Here is a 20,612-nt window from a genome sequence, read left to right as displayed (position 1 = left end):
TGGTAATTCTTATTGATTCAAAAATAACCTAGCATGCCACACAGTTCAAAGAGAATTAGAGACAGGCAACAAATCAATCATTTAAATCAAATAAACCATTTCACTTCTCCCATTTTAATGATGCCCACATCCTGTGAAACAATAAAATAATGTCAGGGCAAGAAATAAGGTCTTTGATTAAGTGACAATACAGTAATATATATAACCTATATTTCATAAGTTGATAAGTTGAGGTGCTCTACAGGAAATTGATGCAAAGAAGCATTCCCAATTCAATATTCACTGGAGATACAAGGACACAATCTATAAGGCCAGACAACAAATACGGAAGCAGGTGAGATATTTATGAAAATATGATAAGGTAAAATCACTCATTAGTGCTGTACAAGTAGACAGCCCATTACTGCATGTCCCAATGTTTTGCCTGTAAACCTTCATGCAGAATTACAATGGTAGAGGATGAAGGTAAATTTGGTGAATGAAAAATTTCTAATGTCACTACCTTCCCTATAACCTCCAGCAGTAGAGATCGTTTCATTAATGACCAAATGAGGTTAGCAGTGAGGTATGGGGCCATAATAAATTGTCCTCATGTCCACAGGCTGTCAATTGAACCTTCCTAGAGATCCCTATAATGCAAACAGGAAAATAATCCCAGGCTGATTTAAAAATAAATACATTACAGATATTAAGAAAGTGCTTAGCTCTGGAAGGTTCCTGCATCTAATAGAATGAAAGACCGGTTTTGAAAACTAAATTATCATAATTTTAGTTCATCCACTAGGGAATAATTTAACTGACTACAAGATAAAGTAAACATTAACAATTGTACTGACAGTGGAAATTAAATTGTTTGAACTAAAACACTTGGAAGAGCAAAGCATTTGATAAGGTTCCCCACGGCAGGATCATTCATAAAGTCAGGAGGTATGGGATACAGGGTGATTTGGCTGTCTGGATTCGGAATTGGTTGGCTGACAGGAGGCAGAGAGTGGTTGTAGATGGTAAGTATTCTGCCTGGAGGTCAGTGCTGAGTGGTGTCCCGCAGGGATCTGTTCTTGGGCCTCTGCTCTTTGTAGTTTTTATAAATGACTTGGATGAGGAGGTTGAGGGTTGGGTTAGTATGTTTGCTGATGACACAAAGGTTGGAGGTGCCGTTGATGGTATCAAGGGCTATTGCAGGCTTCAGCGAGACATTGACAGTATGCAGAGCTGGGCTGAGAAATGGCAGATGGAGTTCAACCTGGACAAATGCGAAGTGATGCATTTTGGAAGTTCGAACCTAAATGCTGAATATAGGATTAAGGGCAGGATTCTCAGCAGTGTGGAGGAACAGCGGGATCTTGGTGTTCAAGTGCATAGCTCCCTCAAAGTTGCCACCCAGGTGGATAAGGTTGTTAAGAAAGCACATGGTGTTCTGGCTTTCATTAACAGGGGGATCGAGTTTAAGAACCGAGAGGTTTTGCTGCAGCTCTACAAAACCCTGGTGAGACCACACTTGGAATATTGTGTCCAGTTCTGGTCGCCCTATTATAGGAAAGATGTGGAGGCTTTGGGGAGGGTGCAAAGGAGGTTTGCCAGGATGCTGCCTGGACTGGAGGGCTCGTCTTACGAGAAGAGGTTGACTGAGCTCGGATTTTTCTCACTGGAGAGAAGGAGGAAGAGAGGTGATCTGATCGAGGTGTACAAGGTAATGAGAGGCATGGATAGAGTCAATAGCCAGAGGCCTTTCTCCAGGGCAGGATTGACTGCCACGAGGGTTCATAGTTTTAAGGTGTTAGGAGGAAGGTATAGAGGAGACGTCAGAGGGAGGTTCCTCACCCAGAGAGTTGTGAGCGCATGGAATAGTTTACCAGTGGGAGTCGTGGAAGCGGAGTCATTCGTGACATTTAAGCGACTGCTGGACATGCACATGGACAGCAGTGAATTGAGGGGAATGTAGGTTAGGTTATTTTATTTTTGGATTAGGATTATTCCACGGCACAACATTGTGGGCCGAAGGGCCTGTACTGTTCTGTACTTTTCTACGTTCTATGTTCTAAGTATTCATAGAGTCAATTGTTCATCATGGAAACAGACTGATTTGTCCAACCAGTCCATGCTGAACATAATCCCAAACTAAACTAGTTCCACCAACCTAGTCCTGGCCCATATCCCTCCAAACCTTTCCTATTCATACATCCATCCAAATGTATTTTAAACATTGTTATTGTACCCACATCCATTACTTCCTCAGAAGATCCACTTCACATGTGAAACACACTCTGATTAAAAAATTTACCACTTATGTCTGTTTAAAATCTCTCTCTCTCTCACCTTAAACTATATCCCCTTATCTTGAAATTCCTCATCTAAGGGAAAAGACAACTACCATCAACTCTATCTCTACCTCTCACAATTCTATAAATTTCTGTCGTCACCTCTCAACCTGCCACATGCCAGTGAATAATGTCCCTGCCTATCGAGCCTTTCCCTCTATGTGAAACCTTCCATACCAGGCAACATCCTGGTAATTCTCTTTCGAACCCTCTCCAGCTTGATAATAGCCTCCCTATAGCTGGGTGACCTTAACTGGACACAGTACTCCAGAAGAGGCCTCATCAATGTCCCGTACAACCGCAACATAATGGCCCAACTCCTATACTCTGAGATCGGAGCAAAGAAGGCAAGCGTGCCAAATGCCTCCTTAACCATCCTGAATATATGTGATGCAAAAAGTAAAGGATCGTGTACCGTATGACAGCAGCAAAACAGCAGAAACAACAAGAATCCATGGAATGCCATTAAGTCATCCCGTGCAGCAAGAGGGAAACTTAATCTAAATGAGAAAGGGGAAAGTCAAAAGAATTGACTGAAAAAAGTTGGGGAGGAAATTTTTAAAGGCTGGAGGGAGAGGGAAAGGATCTCCGGTGGGAATTCCAGAAAATTGGACACAGGGAACAGAAGCCTATGTGGACTAAGGGAGATTACCGAGAGTACTGGAATTGGAAGTCTAGACGTGGCAAACATATCTGTGATAGCTTTGAGAAGAGTGGCCAAGGTGAGGATGTACACCAGGAGTATTATGGAGATTTAAACAAATGGTTTAGGGATGAAGCAATTACTGCATTCAGTATAAGTTACACCCATTAGGATTCCGAACGCAAGCCACCTCCTAAAATTCAAGATTCTGTGAATTAGCCAATAGCAAATACTAAAATTCCTTTTGTGATACCAACAAGGATCTCCCTCGCAATTTCCTTACCCATGCTGCCAGACCCGCTGAATATTTTCAGCAGCTTCTGTTTTTGCTTCTGATTTACCGCATCTGTCGTTTTCAGTTTTTTTAAATCTTTTATTGCAATTTCACAAGTTCATTTGAACTGGAGCTTGCTGTTACTAGTGACTCTTCGCTTGGACTGGACTGTGGTTAATCGTGCAATGCTGAGATAGGGGCCCAGGTTGAGGAACTCATTTAAATCTCCCCAATGAGGTCAGCGCCATTTTCTTGAGAAAACTCCTCAAGATAAGCTGATGTGTAATGCTTGATAGAACAAGACTGTAAGGACAGGATTGTGTTGAAGCTTCTCATCCTGCTTGCAATTACACATTATTAATTATCTCGTTTGCATTCAACAGAGTGAATGGCGGAACAATCGTTTCCCTTACTTAACTGAAGTTGCTTCTCAATTTTTAATCCTCATTTGAAATGATGGCCTGACTGCCAGTAAGCTACAATCATTACAGCCTGGAAATCTTATGGAGGAGATTTGAACGAGTTCTTCAATCTGGGCCCCGATCTCAGCATTGCAAGATTAACCACGGAGTCAGTTGTAACAGCAAGTTCCAGGTCGGATGAACTTGTAAAATTGCAATAAAAGATCCGATATAAAAAAAACCTGAAAGAACTGCAGATGCTGTAAATCAGAAACAGAAAAAGAAGTTATTGGAAAATCTCAGCAGGTCTGGCAGTATCTGTGGAGAGAAATCAGAATTAACGTTTCGGGTCCAGCCACCGAACCTGAAACGTTAACTCTGACTTCTCTTCACAGAGAGAAAAAAAAACACGTTTCTGTCAATCGTAAGATAAAGCCTTTACAATGCTTCAGGAGTACAGGAGTCTTGAACGAGGAAAGCAGTAGCGAGGTAGGGGAGGTATACTCCACGTTTATACTATAGGGTCACTTGGTATTTTTCACCTTACGGTTTTACCACAGGCTTGATTACGCGTATTTTCAGATTCAAATCCCGCAGGCAATCTTACTCCAGTGTGTTCTGTTACTTGCCAAAGCAGATGCAATTAGCGGTTGAGGGGACGGCAGAGAATCCAATCTTACCACTAGCTGCTTTCTACCAGTTTTATCTTCGCCTAGACTTTAATGAGCCAATGTTATACCGCATCATTTACATTCTGCATTGGTGCATTCTATTACCTTAATCTCGTTTCCAGATATTATTTCGTTTCCATTTACCGAATAAGACCTGTTTATCTGGGAATGGCCGCTGTCATCCCTTTTCTACCTAGAAGCAAGTATTTTAACCTGAAATCATTCTGTTCGTCGGATTTGCTTTTGCACTCCGTGGAAACTTCTCAATTATTATTTTGAATGAAGAAATGAAATGGTTGAGAAACGTTTAGAGGTTTCGCCGTTAGATTTAGATTTTATTGATTCGAGTACAGGAATACAGTCAGAAAGTAGAAAATGTTGCCACACGGTCATGTGTGAAACATCGCCCCATGGTGACAGATTGAGAAGTTAAATAGAGAGCTGGGTGTTTGAGGAGCTCCCAGTCTTCGGTATATTTTTAGCAACGGCCCCCAGTTTCTCAAACGCAGCACTTTTAAAAATATGGGCCTCACGGCGCGACTCGTGCGAATGCGAATGTCGTGACACACGATCATTCTTGACAGAGCAACAGCGGTAAGAAAAGTGGGTTCCTCATAAAGTTGATGCCCCTCTTGCACAGCATCGTCTGCAACTACAACCCAAACAGGGGACTAAACAGAGAGGGGGGTACGGCAGAACTGTCAAAGGATCAGGGGCGACACTCATCCTGTATAAGAGATAATGGGAACTGCAGATGCTGGAGATTCCAAGATAATAAAATGTGAGGCTGGATGAACACAGCAGGCCAAGCAGCATCTCAGGAGCTCATCCTGTATACATTGCTTTAATGGGTGAGGTCCTGTACGCCAATTCGATATAACCGATTCAGCTTAATTCCAGTTAAGTGCGCCAAATATATGGTCGCTTTCTATTTTTGATTTTTTTAAACACTGCTAAAACACATTGATCCGAAGTGCTTCATAATTCTTGGTCCCATAAAATACAACTAAAATTGTGTTTTTTCTGCAGTCAACACGTTCTTACTACCTCTCTGCTCACAGGCCGCCTTGTTAACGTTGTTTCTGTGTATTCTTTCAGAGATAGCAGGAACTGCAGATGCTGGAGAATGTGAGATAACAAGGTGTAGAGCTGGATGAACACAGCAAGCCAGGCAGCATCTTGGCCTGCTGTGTCCATCCAGCTCTACACCTTGTTATCTCTGTGTATTCTTTGTCAGCTTTTGGTTTTGACTGCAGTTGCCTTTGCAAGCCAACCTGATCTGCAATTCTCCAAATCTCCGAATGCCTTTCTGAGAATCCCGCTGCATTAATTTCATTTGCAGTTGTCGTCGTTTGGGAAACGGCATCGCAGATCATTTTAACAAGTACCATTTGACTGTGTTGTAGAAATTAGAGGGGGAGAATAGTCAGCCACCCCGTCATCTGCCTTGTGTGGCGCATTTCGAACATCCAGTCTTCAAATAAGCTTAATTTCGCAGAACCAGCTTCAATAGTCACTGAGTGAGTTTTTGCGTCGGGGGAGACTGCAGGGTGAGCAGGTGAGGCTGTGTCACCGAAGAGACTTTACACACAGAGCTGCATGGAGTGATACTGACCAAGGATGCTCACGCTTATTTTGGTCAGATTTGTGTATTTTCCTTACCCAAAGAAAACTTAAAATGTGCACAGCCTCCGCCAGTCGAGTCTACTGAATAAAAATATCCTCACTCTGCTGCCTATCTCACGGGGAAATGTGTTTTCAGCCGATGCTCAGCCAAATGTTTGGGGATCCAGTGATCGAGACACGATCGTACTCGGCATTGTTTGACTTGGGCACAAAACAAGAGGCAACACAGCATATCCCCTTCGGAAAATCATCGGTCGCGCAGAAAAAGCAGAACTGTATGAGATGCGATGCACTCCAGTCATAAAGTATATGCAGAAATATCCACAAGCTCCTTAACTCTCGACAGCCGGAACTAACTTGAAAAAATTCATGGTTTAAAAAGAGATCCCCCCAACCCCCCGACAAAACAAGGCCTTTCAGGCATTTGGATGGACCGCCTGTTACTACGAAGTTAGTCCTTTTCTGTCTCACCACAAATTGTCTTCATCCCACACTTGCTGCCCGCCGCCTAACAAATATATTATTCCTACACTCCTGTTCCTCCCTCGACGGAAATATTTTCGCTGGAACTTCGTTTATTCCTTAAAGGGTGTCGTTGGCTGGGCCAGTAATTATTATCCATCCCTAATTGCCTAGAGAGGGCAATTTAGAATCAGCCGCATCGTTGTAGTTCTGGAGTCACATGGAGGCCAGACCAGTTAAGGCAACAGGTTTCCTTCCCTAAAGGTCATCAGTAAACCAGATGGGATTTTTTTTATATAATCGGCAACCTTCACATGGTCATTAATTCCAGATATTTGTTGAATTCAAATTTCCTCCATTTTCTAAGATAAGATCCAAATCCAGGTGCCGAATCTCAGTATTAATAGTCCAGCAAATAATACCAATAGGCCGTCGCTTCCCCTTAATTTTACACTTTAGCTCTCTTCCTAATTTGTGTCTGGCATTCGGTCAGAATGAAGCATTTATCTCAACTCGTTTCGCCCATTCCTTCGACAATGCCAATCTCGAAATCGTCACATTCAATTCGCCATAAGAATTCAAATTTCATAACTTTTCATCAAACGTGGATTGTAGCTGACGTCGACATTAAGTCGTTCATGAAGAACAACTGTGGAGTCAGGTTATCAGATCCAGTAAAGCTGGAGAGGTGACCCGCGGGAACAAGACGAGGCCCTTCTGTGAGACAGTGAGTTAGCTGTGACCTAATTCCATATAACAAAGTATAGACCTGGAATGAACACAATAGACCAAACAACATCTTAGGAGCAGAGCTTTTTCTGCTGCTTGGCCTGCAGTGTTCATCCAGCTCTAGCATTGTTATCTCGGATTCCCCAGCATCTGCAGTTCCTATTATCCCTGACCTAATTCCATATACCTGCATTACCTTATCATTCTCATGTACAATTAAATGACCCAGAATCAATTGCTACTTTTGGGAAAGAATTACACACTTTTTATATAGAGAGGAGCCATCAGTTCCCCTTCTACATCTTGAACAGTAGGGAACCTGACTGTGGGTTTATCACAGTTTAAAATACTTTAAAATAAATGCCCTTGCCTTCGCGCTTGGAACCGGAACAATCAACAAATTGTCATCTACTGGCAAAACACCGCTGTGATAAACCTAACTGGAAGGTGAAATTCTCAAATCTACAAGTCAACTGTGATGTCAGCTCCTTTACGATGAAGACGTTGAAATGTTGGGGCTTTTCGCTGGGAAAAAAATGTGCAATACAATTGTTTACTCCAAAATAAACGAGCAGAACCCGAACGTTCGCTTTTCTTCCACTTCATGCACGGGACTAGTCCATTTCAATCCCATGCACGAATAGTGATTTGACCGCGTTACTTAACCATACAACCACGCCTTACGGCTGCATTCGGGCAAACAATGCCGCTGTTGGAGGTCTGAACTCAAAACATCAAACTACTGTAAACAAACACGGCGAGTCGACCCTAGAAAATAGATTAGGATTGGGTCGGCATTGGGTGTTACGTTAAGTGATTGAGTCGCCGTTGCAAAGAATCGACGTTGCAAACCGCAAGCTGTATTTGCTGTCAGAGCAAACTGAGAATGGGAAATGAGCATTCAGTCCCGCCGCGGAGATATTCCCGCGTATTACTGATTGCTCAACGCAAAATGTGTTAATTTCAGACTTCCTGTGGAAAGGACAATGGCAGCTTTTAAGGTTTGCTCCAGCATTTGCCTCCTGCTGGCTGTCCTGAGTTCCTGTGTTCACTTTGGTGTTCAGCGAGGACATTTTTGTTTCATAGAAACTTGATTTAAATCTGCAAAACGAGGCACTATTAGCAAAACAAAAGGGCGCTGGCTGAAGTGCAGCGTAAGATGCTGGAGAACATTTTCCTCATTTACAGGCAGAGATCTGCGAGAGAAACATCAAAATCTCGCGGACCAGAGTTACACTCTATAAAAACCGAAATAACTGCGGATGCTGTAAATCAGGAACAAGAACAGAAGTTGCTGGAAAAGGTCAGCACGTCTGGCACCACCTGTATAGAAAAATCACAGTTAACGTTTTCCGGTTCAGTCACCTTTCCTCAGAACTCGTGTTCCTCAGAATACTTCCTCCCTTCTGAGGAAGGGTCACCAGACCCGAAACGTCGGTCTTCTTAGATAACAAAGTGTGGAGGTGGATGAACACAGCAGGCCAAGCAGCATCTTAGGAGCACAAAAGCTGACGTTTCCAGCCTAGACCCTTCATCAGAAAAGGGGGATGGGGAGAGGGAACTGGAATAAATAGGGAGAGAGGGGGTGGTGGATCGAAGATGGATAGAGGAGCAGATAAGTGGAGAGGTTTACAAGAGAGTTGCAGTGGGCGACAGATCCCCTGATGTTTGTCCAGAGGGAGGAGGTTAACTTCTTCAGGTTAGTCATCCCTGGAAGAGGCTTCGCAGTGAGGTTAAAATTCTATCAGGGATAATGGGAACTGCAGATGCTGGAGAATCCGAGATAATAAAATGTGAGGCTGGATGAACACAGCAGGCCAAGCAGCATCTCAGGAGCACAAAAGCTGATGTTTTGGGTCTAGTAGACCCTTCATCATAAAAGGGGGAGGGGGAGAGGGTTCTGAAATAGATAGGGAGAGAGAGAGGGAGGTGAATCGAAGGTGAATAGAGGAGAAGCCTTCCTGCCCATCTGGTGCTGCTTGGCCTGCTGTGTTCATCCAGCTCTACACCTTGTTATCTCAGACTCCAGCATCAGCAGTTCCTACTATCTCTGGTGTCAGACCTGCTGAGCTTTTCCAGCAACTTGTGTTTTTGTTTTAGACAAACACTGTTGTGTCACTGTACGGACAATATTCACTTAATAATAATGAAAACTTCCCCAGTGTATCTCCCGCAATGTTAAGCAGTGCAAAGAGTTCATATCTCCATGAAGGGGTAACACTTCAGGGGGTTCATTTCAAAGAACTATTTAGCCATTACTTCCACACGGACAGCCAGTGGATTAAAACTGTAGAAAGATACCTTCTGTTTCTGGCCAATATTCTCTAAAGTGGCGACAGGAACCTTTGAAAATGCCCATTTCCAACAGAGTTTGGGTTTAATCCCTGTATTTAGTGATCTACCCAAGGGCAAGACCTAACTAATTTGTCCAGGCCTCTCCATGCTGCTTCTCTCTTTATGCACCAGTGATTTCCAGTGCCATCTACAAGACAGAACTGAGTGAAAGCGACCATCTATCAGAAACACTAGGTCGGACATTTGGATATTTCTGGAGTTTTAATATTATCCTTGAAACAAGTCTCCTTCAGGGGATGATTGCCCTGCCTCTGGTAAATCGAAATTTCAGATCATTTCCCATATTATGCTTCTTATCACCTTACTAAGATCTGATTAAAATAAATGACCTAAAGATGAATCAACTTTAATCAAGTTGCTACTTGTTAAGAGAGAATTATTGAACTAAAGGACAGGTCTGATTAACAATATTTAGGCTTTGTAGTCTTGCAAAGCTTCAATCTCTAATTAGTCAAATCCATTATGTTCAACGTGTGACCAGTCTATCAGTATCTTCTGAGTCATCTGCATTACCAGGACAACTTATGTTCAAAATTCTCTTCCTCTCCTTAAATTGTAAAAGGAATGCAGTGCAGAATGAAGGCTATTCTATCCATTGTGCCTGTCCCAGCCCTCTGTAGGAGCAATTTACATAGTTCTATTTCCTTCCTTTCTCCTATAGCTAAGCATTTTTTTCCTCTTCAAGTAATTATCCAATTCCATTTTGTAAACCATAATTTTGTTCTGTCTCCATTACATTCTCAGGCAAGTTAGATTCCAAAAGTTGAAGTCAAAGTCACTTAGACTTGGAATCAATGAGTGACAGGGGTCTCTCCCACCAGTTGCAGAATGAGCTCCAGGAGGCTGATGCTATTACATTTCAATCAGGCACTTATTTGGACAGCACTGGACCTCACTTATCCCTTTGCAGAGCACAAACAGATGCTGACCAATCACTGGCAGGCTGCTGTCAAATGTTAGGTTAGGTGGTTTTCTACTAGGAGCAGGATGTTCCTGATTCTACATCCTTCAATTTGCCAGAGTGCCCCTGAGTGAGGGAACCCCTTGTGGATAAACCTGACAGACACCGCAGATGGGGAGATTTCACCTTCTATCAGGAGCTGTCACAAACATTAGTGAGTCCTTTTCCTGCTGGGACTAGAGGCTGTCAGGTGCAGGTCACTCTCTGTGGAACTTGTAGTCAAGGATTTTTTTCCGCACCAGCATTTCCATGAGAAACAAGTAATATGGCTTGGTCCAAATGATTGGAGCATATGGTGTAAAGAAAGCCAGATTTCCATTCCTCTCAACACTGAGCACAGATAGAACCTGAGCACAGTGACACCTGCTCTTTGCCTAACAAGGATCTGTACACTTTTATGCAGGCACACACCTGGAAGACATCAAGGTGAAGCTTTTCTCTCCCTTTGTCCAAAGATTTATACATTGCATTCTTGCAGATACAATTCCTTTAAGATCTCCAAATAAAATAGAAAATGGCTCACATGACCACCATGGCACAGAAACCACATATAGCCAGACCAGTGTCACAAAGCAAGGTGGAGAACACACCACACCTGATGTCCACGTTTGAAACTGCAGTGGAGAAGATCTGCCACTCCCATCTGCTCGGTGTCTGTTTTGCTTCACTACATGCTACTTCCAGTTTTGTGTATACATGCCATCTCCTCAGAACCATATTTGATTTGATTTATTATTGTGACATGTACTGAGAGTCAATGAAAAGTATTGTTTTGTGTGCTTTACAGGCAAATCATACATTACATAAGTACATTAGGGAAATAGAACAGAATGCAGAATATACTGTTACAGCTACAGAGAAGGGTGCAGAGAAAGATCAACTTTAATGTATGAGAGGTCTGGTCAAGAGTCCAAAAAATATCCAAACTTGATGATGTAGAGAGGGAAGGATCAGTTTGCCAAGTTCCCAAAGAATATGGTCACACTCTTTCCGTGATTTACTTGGCTCCCAATCTAAGGTGAATGACAAAACAAAAAGGGTAACATGAGGAAAACTTTTCCTTTTTTTCTCCACAGCAAGTAATTGGGATTTGCACTGCCTAAGAGTGTGATGCAAGGTGATTCAATTGTGGCTTTTGAACTGAATTATCTGAATAGAAATACTTTGCAGTGTCAAAGTGAAAAGGCAGAGGAATGAAACCATCTAGCTGCTGTTGCCAAGATTTTGTTAAGGTATAAATGATAAATGACCTCTTTCTGAGCTTTACCCATTTTAGTATTCTATTCTGTAAGTCTTTTTTTTCAAATTTATTAAATTAGTCAATTTTCTTATACGTTGAATGACATAATAATTATGTAGTTCAAGTAAAAATTGATTTTAAATGTAATCGTCAATTAACAATTGTTTGTGTCGAATAGTGTCAAGATCATTTTGTATCTTAAAGCTTAATTATTTTATTCTGCAAAAGTTTGGCTGCCCACTGTAAAATATTCCAGATTTTGCTCATAAAACACGTGACCTCAGTCTTGCTTGTCTTTCAAGAAGTTATGGAGGTGGAGCAAAAACAGCTCCGAGGAAATTCAACTTGCCAAGATTTTTCTTGTCTCTGGCCAAGTATTTGAGAAAAATGTTATAAGGGCCTTCATAAGTATTGAGCAGATGTAAATCTTTATGAACCTGGACTGTACTCAATTAAAATCTATTAAAAGAAAATATATGCTTTGTACAGCTTTGGAATTTTGTTTTGGTGCATGCGTTACACTGAATGTTAATCACAAGGAACAAGAGATTCCTAATACACAATTGTGCATTTCATAACTGGGGTTTAAAGAAACAAATAGTGTTTACTGTGGAGAAGGATATGGAAGATATAAAATGTGGGGAAATAAATAGCAACATCTTAAACATGTCCATATTACAGAGGAGGAGGAGCTGGATGGCTTAAAACTCAAAGGTGGATATATCCTCTGGACTTGGGCAGCTAGGAAAGTGATTGCTGGGCTCCTTGCTGAGATATTTGTATCATCAATAGCCACAGCTGAAGTCCCAGAAGACTGGAGGTTAGCTAACATGGTGTCACTATTTAGTGAAGGGGGTAAGGAAAAGCCAAGGAACTATAGATTAGTGAGCATGATATTGATGGTGGGTAAGTTGTTGGAGGGAATCCTGAGGGAGAGAATTTGCATGTACTTGGAAAGGAAAGGACTGATTAGGGATAGTCAACGTGGCTTTGTGCATGGGAAATCATGTCTCACTAACTTAATTGCGTTTTTTTGAAGAAGTAACAAGGAGATTGATGAGGTCAGAGTGGTGGACATGATCTGAAAGGACTTCAATAAGGCATTCAACAAAGTTTGTCATGGTACACTGGCTAGCAAGGTTCGATCACATGGAATACAGGGAGAACTAGTCATTTGGATACATAACTAGTTTGAAAGTAGAAGACAGAGGATGGTGGTGGAGTGTTGTTTTCAGACTAGAGGCCTGTGACCAGCAGTGCGCCACTAGGATCGGTGCTGCTTTTGTCATTTATATAAATGATTTGGATGTGCATAGGAGGTATGGTTAGTAAGTTTGCAAATGACATCAAAATTGGAGGTGTAATGTACAGCGAAGAAGGTTACCTCAGAGTACAATGGGATCTTGATCAGATGGGCTAATGGGCTGAGGAGTGGCAGATGGAGTTTAATTTAGACAAATGTGAGGTGCAGCATTTTGGAAAGGTAAGTCAGGGCAAGACTTATACACATAATGGTAAGGTCCTAGGAGTTTTGCTGGACAAAGAGACTTTGGAGAACAGGTTCATTGTTCCTTGAAAGTAGCATCACAGGTAGATAGGATAGTGAAGGAAATATTTGGTATGTTTGCCTTTATTGGTCATTTGCATTGAGTAATGGAGTTAGGATGTCATGTTGTGACTGTATAGAACATTGGTTAGGCCACTTTTGGAACACTGTGGACAATTCTCGTCTCCCAGCTATAGGATGAATGTTGTTAAACCTGAAAGGGCTCAGCAAAGATTTACAAGGATGTTTCCAGGTTTGGAGGATGTAAGCTATAGGGAGAGGCTGAATAGGCTGCAGTTATTTTCCCTGGAGCATTAGAGGCTGAGGGGTGACCTTATGGAGGTTTATAAAATCATGAGGGGCATAACTAGGGTAGATGGACAAGTTTTTTCCCCGGGGTCAGGAAGTCCAAAACTAGAGGGCATAGGTTTAAAGTGAGAGCAGAAAGATTTAAAAGGGATCTAAGGGACAATTTTTTTCATGCAGAGTGTGGCGTGTGTATGGAATGAGCTGCCAGAGGAAGTGATGGAGGCTGGTACAATTACAACATTTAAAATACATCTGAATGGATACACGAATAGGAAGGGTGTAGAGGGATTTGGGCCAAATGCTGGCAAATGGGACTAGATTAATTTAGGATATCTACTCAGCTTGGACAAATTGGTCTGAAGGGTCTGTTTCTATGCTGTATGCCTCTATGATTCTTTTACTCTAAGTGTTTAAGAATGTGAAATGAGAAAAGAGTGAGCCTAATATATTAAAATGTGTAGAAAGGCAATTAGGAAATTCTGAAAGAAAAGTACAGGAAAGACAGAGTTATGATGCATTCTGCTATCTCATTGTTATTACAAACTAATTGCATTGGAGAGAACATTATGTTCTATTAGTCTTTTCTTGGATCTCAGTTCTCTTGAATCTTTATCCACACAGACAGTATTGAATTCACTTGGCACAAAATTTCTTTCATATAAGTATTGCTATAAATTAAATTTATTTGGAGTGTTGCATTCCTTGATTGGTCCAATACATTCAAATCAGGTATTGGGGACAAGCTGCTCCTTTTATATCTAAAACATCAGTGCACTGGCAGTGTTAGAGAAGACAATTTATGCCAACTGCACTGTTGAATGGTCATCCAATTAAGAAAATAAATTTTGCAGTTGGAGGACAAAAGTGGCAAAAAGGAAGATGTATAACAGCTCTTCAGTGCAAAAAAATGAAATTACTTATACAAGTCTCCTGATGAAAATATTATGCCACCTTACACTATTCCTTTTAGGGGAAAATACAAGGAAATGCTACAATTATGTATTTTTAATGTTGGTCAATTGGTAGTTTTAACTAACCACTTATTAATTCCTTGTTCGACTGCCTTTATTACAGAGTGTGGTCTACTTCTCCAGGCACGATTTTGTTCCTCAAGTGAATTTTCATTTAACTGCTGACTCCTATTCTTCTCATCATTCTGTTTCCATGCTGCTCACTGATATTTTCTTCAATACAATCAAACAGTTCAATAAAATCTACTTGGTTCCTGTGGCAGGAGACTATCCTCTGCTCCAACTGACCTGCAGAGCTATCTTTGCTGCACAGGGTTGTGCTAGCTGGTTAAAGTTGCTAATACTGGTGTTTTTGCTTTTGTGTGCTCTTCACTTTTCCTTCCACTGTTAATCCATAGGTAGGATACCTGGCTCACCATGGATTTACCTTTCAGCCTCACCTGTCTCCCTGACACTTAGACCTTGAGCTTCGCCTTGCATTTCTTCTTAACTAATGCACATCAGAAGTAATGGTGGCTGCTGAGCATCCTACCCGAGCCTTTAAATGAACTTCCATGAGCCAATAGCTAATTGTCCATTCCTCCATTCATATAAATTCATTAGAGGTGTTTCAGAGGTGGTTTACCTGATTGATACTGGCCTGAACAGGTTGTCTTACGAAAATAGGTTGGACAGGTGAATGACAGAGCATTTAGTGCTTTTAAATGTATAAAAACATCACAAAGCATTTTGCAGAGATAAAATCTAAAAAAATAAATAGACAACAAGAATCAACATGATGGGGTGATCAAAATGTTGTTTAAAAAATTTGGCTTACAAAGAGTAAGTCAAACCTAGAGGCTAGAATCACAGAGGATAACTGTTGATTTTGGCTGAGATCATCTTAATTCTCTGACAGGTGTGGAAATCTAATTTGATAGATTCAAACATGCTGTGGGAAAGATGGGCCTGGACAGTGATACCACATTCAAAAGAAATTGAAGATGGTAGAGTATTATACAAGGACCAAGAGTTTGCAGGTACATTTTTGTGGGAATTAAATGAACAGTTTTGAAAGTGAGGGAACCAACAGATCAGGCGAGGGAACAATTTTTTTAATATATAAAAACATGATCTTGTTTCAAAATAATATTTGCAGGAATTTTTTTTTAAATTGTGCATTGGATACTAAAACACAAGACAGCTTCTCTGAAGTCATTGCGAAAATTAATCCATTACGATTTTTAGGATGAACAAAATAAAAATCTGAAGTATTGCTGTACACACATGACAGATGTGAGAGAGCAGACGCCACAACCTCTCCCTCACCCTGCTGTGCTTTTTTTCTGGATTGATGTATTTGCAGTAATAGTGAGAGTTTAATCCTCAGTTAAACATCTGTCTACTGCTAACTTAAGCAATAGGGGGTAAATACCTCCAGGCTTCATTTCATACCAAACAGGGCCAAATTGTGTATTGATCTGGTTTAACCAGATACTATTATCTGTCACATTTACCATTCATCAGTGCCATTGATTTACTACCTGTGTGAGGCATTGTAATAAAATGGAGTAAGTGGTTGCAAGTTCAACTTTTCCTGTATAAAAATAATGGTTATAAAATATTAAAATAATACACAAACTTGACACCACGTCAGCTGATAAAATAGTTTGTTCAACAATGTTTTGCTGGCTCTCCCCATTCATCAGCATCATTCCATCTCTGTTAAATGATGGACATCCAGCAAATCCATTGGGGATGGGATCACTTCATATGGAAGTTTTGTTGACGGCTGGAGGGACCAATCTGGCTCAAGATATTCTCTAATCAGTCTATTCAAAGATATTACTAGACACTTTTGGAACAGGAGCGAATTGAGGCCAGGCTTCCTGCCTCACAGATAGGGACACTGTAACATGACAGTGCTCCCCCCACTACCCCTCCGCAGTCAAACCAGCTCCATCAGAAGTGTTGTAAATGATGTGATTGTCAGGTGTTGTTGTGGATGCTGTGGGGTGTTTTTTTTTCCAGGAATGGTATCTGTTGTGTAGCCAATGGTGCTGAGCCATAAGGTTTCAGATTGTATTGGAGCATGATTCTGCTGTTGCTAATGGCCCCTAGTGCCTCATTGATGTTTTAAAAAGGTCCTAAGGGGCAACTTCTTCACACAAATGGTCGTGAGTATATGGAATAAGCTGCCAGAGGAAGTGGTAGTGGCATGTACAATTAGAACATTTATAAGGTACCTGGGTGGGTACATGAACAGGAAAGGTTTGGAGGGATGTGAGCCAAATGCAGGCAAATGGGTCTAGTTCAGAATAGGACAGCTGATTGGCATGGATCAGTTGGACCGAACAGTCTGTTTCTATGCTGTATGACTCTAAGTAATTTTGAAGTCAATGACACTCTGATGTGTAATATAATTGCCCTGCAATTAGTAGCCTTGTATTCAGTTGACTAGCCATCAATTTCTAGAACTCCATCCATACATTTCTCCAGTGCTTTATTGACCTCTCCTCCTTTAAGTCACTCCTTTAAACCTACTTCTTTAATCAAGGTTTTGATCATCTGACCTAATATTGTGCATTGTCTATATGGACTAGTAAGGTGTTCAACAAGGTTTTGCATGGTAGACTGGTAAACATTTTTAGATCTCAAGGAATACAGGGATAACTAGTCATTTGGATACTTAAATTGGATCAAAGGTAGGAGAGAGAGGGTGGAGGTAGAGGGGTTGCTTTCGGACTGGAGGCCTGTGACCGGTGGGGTTCCGCAAGGACAATGGCTGGGTCCACTGCTTTTTACAATTTATAAAAATGATTTGGCTGTGAACAAAGGAGGTATGGTTAGTAAGTTTGCAGATGACACCAAAATTGGTGGTGTAGTGGACCGCAAAGGTTACCTCAGATTCCAACAGGACTTTGATCAAATGGGCCGATGGGCTGAAGACTTGAAGATGGAATTTAGTTCAGATAAATGTGAGATGCTACATTTTAGTAGGGCAGATCAGGGCAGGACTTACACATTTTATGTTAAGGTCCTGGGGAGTATTTCCAAACAAATAAACCTTGGAGTGCAAGTTCATAGTTCCTTGAAAGTAGAGTCACAGATAGGCAGGATGGTGAAGGTGGTGTTTGGTACGCTGGTCTTTATTGGTCAGTGCATTGACTATAGGAGGTGGGAGGTCCTGTTGTGGCTGTACAGGACATTCGTTAGGCCACCTTTGGAATACTGTGTGCAATCCTGGTCTCCTTGCTGTAGGAAAAATGTGGTTAAATTTGAAAGGGTTCAGAAAAGATTTACAAGGATGTTGCCAGGACCGGAGGGTTTGAGCTAGGGGGAAAAGCTGAATAGGCTGGGGCTTTTTTCCTGGAATGTTGTAGGTTGAGGGACGATTATAAAATTATGAGGGGCATGGATAGTGTGACTAGCCAAGGTCTTTTTCCCAGGGTACAGCAGTCAAAAACTGGAGGGCACAGCTTTAAGATGAGAAGGGAAAGATTTAAAAGGGACCTGAGGGGCAGCTTTTTCATGCAGAGGGTGGTGTGTGTATGGAATGAGCTGTCAGAGGATCTGGTGGAGGCAGATATAATTATGACATTTAAAAGGCATCTGGATGGATTTATGAACAGAAAGAGTTTAGAGGGATATAGGCTAAATGCTGATAAATGAGACTGGATAAATTTAGGTTAGCAGGTTGGCACAGATAAATTGGTCCAAAGGGTCTGTTTCCATGCTGTATAACTCAATGCTTCCTATCCTAATCCCAGATTATAATGAATTTAAATTTCACTACCTGCCATGATGGGATTTGAAACTCCGCTCCCCAAAGCATTAGATGAGGGGTCTGGGTTCCCAGGCCAGTGACATTACTACTATGCCACTGCCTCTCCAAATACCATTGATTGTAGTCGTAATACTGTGTTGTATTCAATTTCATGAGCTTCCTTTATGAATGCTCATTGGCTTATGGAACAGACTTTCCCAACAGCAAAGTCCATTTCTATGGATCTAAAACTGCCATTAGAGGATTCACCAGACCCCACCCTCAATTCACCAGCCCTACACATTAATAAAAATAATCAGTGGTTTTACCTCCTGGAATATAAATTGTTGCGTTCATTTGAAATTTGGCATTCTTGTGTTTGCCCTGATGAGTATGAGACAAAAGGCTTTTGTAATATGTCTCTCTTTTCAACAACATAAAATACCCATAACCAGTCTTCGAGATCAACTCACCTTTCCCTCATAGGCTCAGCACAGGAACCTCCAGTGGTGTTACTGCCAAATTTGGTCAGCTGCCAACCCTCAGATTGTGCTGCCAGAGTGGAAAAGCAGGCTATTTTAATTGGGAATATGACTACATTTTAAAGTCAGTCCCTGTGGCAGGTCGAACTCTAACCTGGTCCTTCTAGCCCAGAGGTAGTGTTGCCACCACAGGACCCTAACTGTCTTTAACTGAAGAGTAGTCCCAGCTGCAGATTGTTATATGGTTATCGCCACTGCCTTCTATTTGAAAGGACTTGAGATTAACCTTAAATCTCACTGGTAAAATTCTGGCTTAGGCAGAAAGAAAATATGAAAAAGGCATGTGAGAGATGGATTGCGAGGACACAAAGACAGAAAGATGTAGTATGACAGAACAATAATTGTAGAAGGCAGTGTGATTGCTTGACAAAGAATATGAAGAAACGATTGAGAGGTAGAACTAGAGTGTAAAATAGATCTAATATAAATAGTTGTGAACAAAGAATATCAGTGATGTGATAGGTTTCAAAATTTCTTGCATGGCAATTTTTTAGTTACTGGGGATCTATGAGGTAATATGACCACAGACTTTTTTTAAGTGATTTGTCTTACAGTCATTGGTATAGATAGTTAATTTAGATTTTAAGTTCAATCTACATTTAGTGAATTGATTCATTTATGTTGAACTTTTACTCAATCAAAAGTCGAGGCAGAAAAGGAAAACAACCCACTACTTATTTTCAGACAATTATTCCATAAAAACTGGGTATGCGCTTTTATGGGGTAATTCAAGCCATTCCACAATGCGATTTTGAAAGTAAAAAGGATCTCAGAAGTTTTTTTTAAATCAAAGATTCCTAATTATTGATTACAACTTCATTGCTTTTGCAGAATCTTACTATGGACAAATGGCCATGATCCCCAGAATTTAGCCTGGATTTTCATTACCTCAAACACTTTGGGGTGTCCTGAAGTTAGGACACATAGAATCCGTATAGTGCAGAAAGAGGCTATTTGGCCCGTTGAGTCTGTATAAAACTTTTGATGAGCATCCCAACCTGTCCCCTAACCCTGCATTTGCCATGGCTGATCCACCTAGCGTGCACATTGATGGACGCTATGGGGCAATTTAGCACGGTCAATCCAGCTTGCCTACATATTTTTGTGACAGTGGGAGGAAACCCACACAGGCACAGGGAGAACATACAAACAAACAGTCAGCCAAGGCTGGAATTGAACACAGGTCCCTGGCATTGTGAAACAGCAATGTAAATTACTGTGTCCCTAGTGTAGAGGGGTGTTTTATAAATGTAAGTCTTTTCTATTTTCTGTCAGGCATATACTCATTACAAACATACTTTGCAATTATTTCTGTTGCTATGTTAATCATAATTGTTAGTATAATATTGACAATATTCAACCAACCCATGCTTGTAAAACTCAAAACAGAGAGTTCAACATTAGATCTGATTCATGATTGGAAAACACTTATTAGTGAGCCAAGGCATACATTCACAACTAATGTAAGATCCAGTTATTAGTGGGTTACTGATGCTTGTTAAAACTAGATAAATTCATACCAGAGCCTAATTCTTCGCAGGAAAATTTGACCAGACATTGTACCATTTCAATTAAAAAAAAACTTAGGAGACACAATTCCTCGATGCATTCCCTATGTCAAGTCATGAACAAGCAGAGTCAACAAGCTTTTTTGTTTTCAAAGTTTAAAGCAAGAGCTTTGTGGTTACCATACACTGGTGCAGTCTCCATGTCAATGCTTTGACTCAGCAGAGTTCAGTTGCCATCCAATCAGCATCTTGTTTCTCATGCAGTATAAATTGTTGTTCACCTTGAAATTTGGTATGCTTGCACCTGTCTT

The sequence above is a fragment of the Stegostoma tigrinum genome, chromosome 9 (assembly GCF_030684315.1).
Source record: "Stegostoma tigrinum isolate sSteTig4 chromosome 9, sSteTig4.hap1, whole genome shotgun sequence".
NCBI classification, from domain to species: domain Eukaryota; kingdom Metazoa; phylum Chordata; class Chondrichthyes; order Orectolobiformes; family Stegostomatidae; genus Stegostoma; species Stegostoma tigrinum.
Note: the sequence above shows the minus strand (reverse complement) of the source record.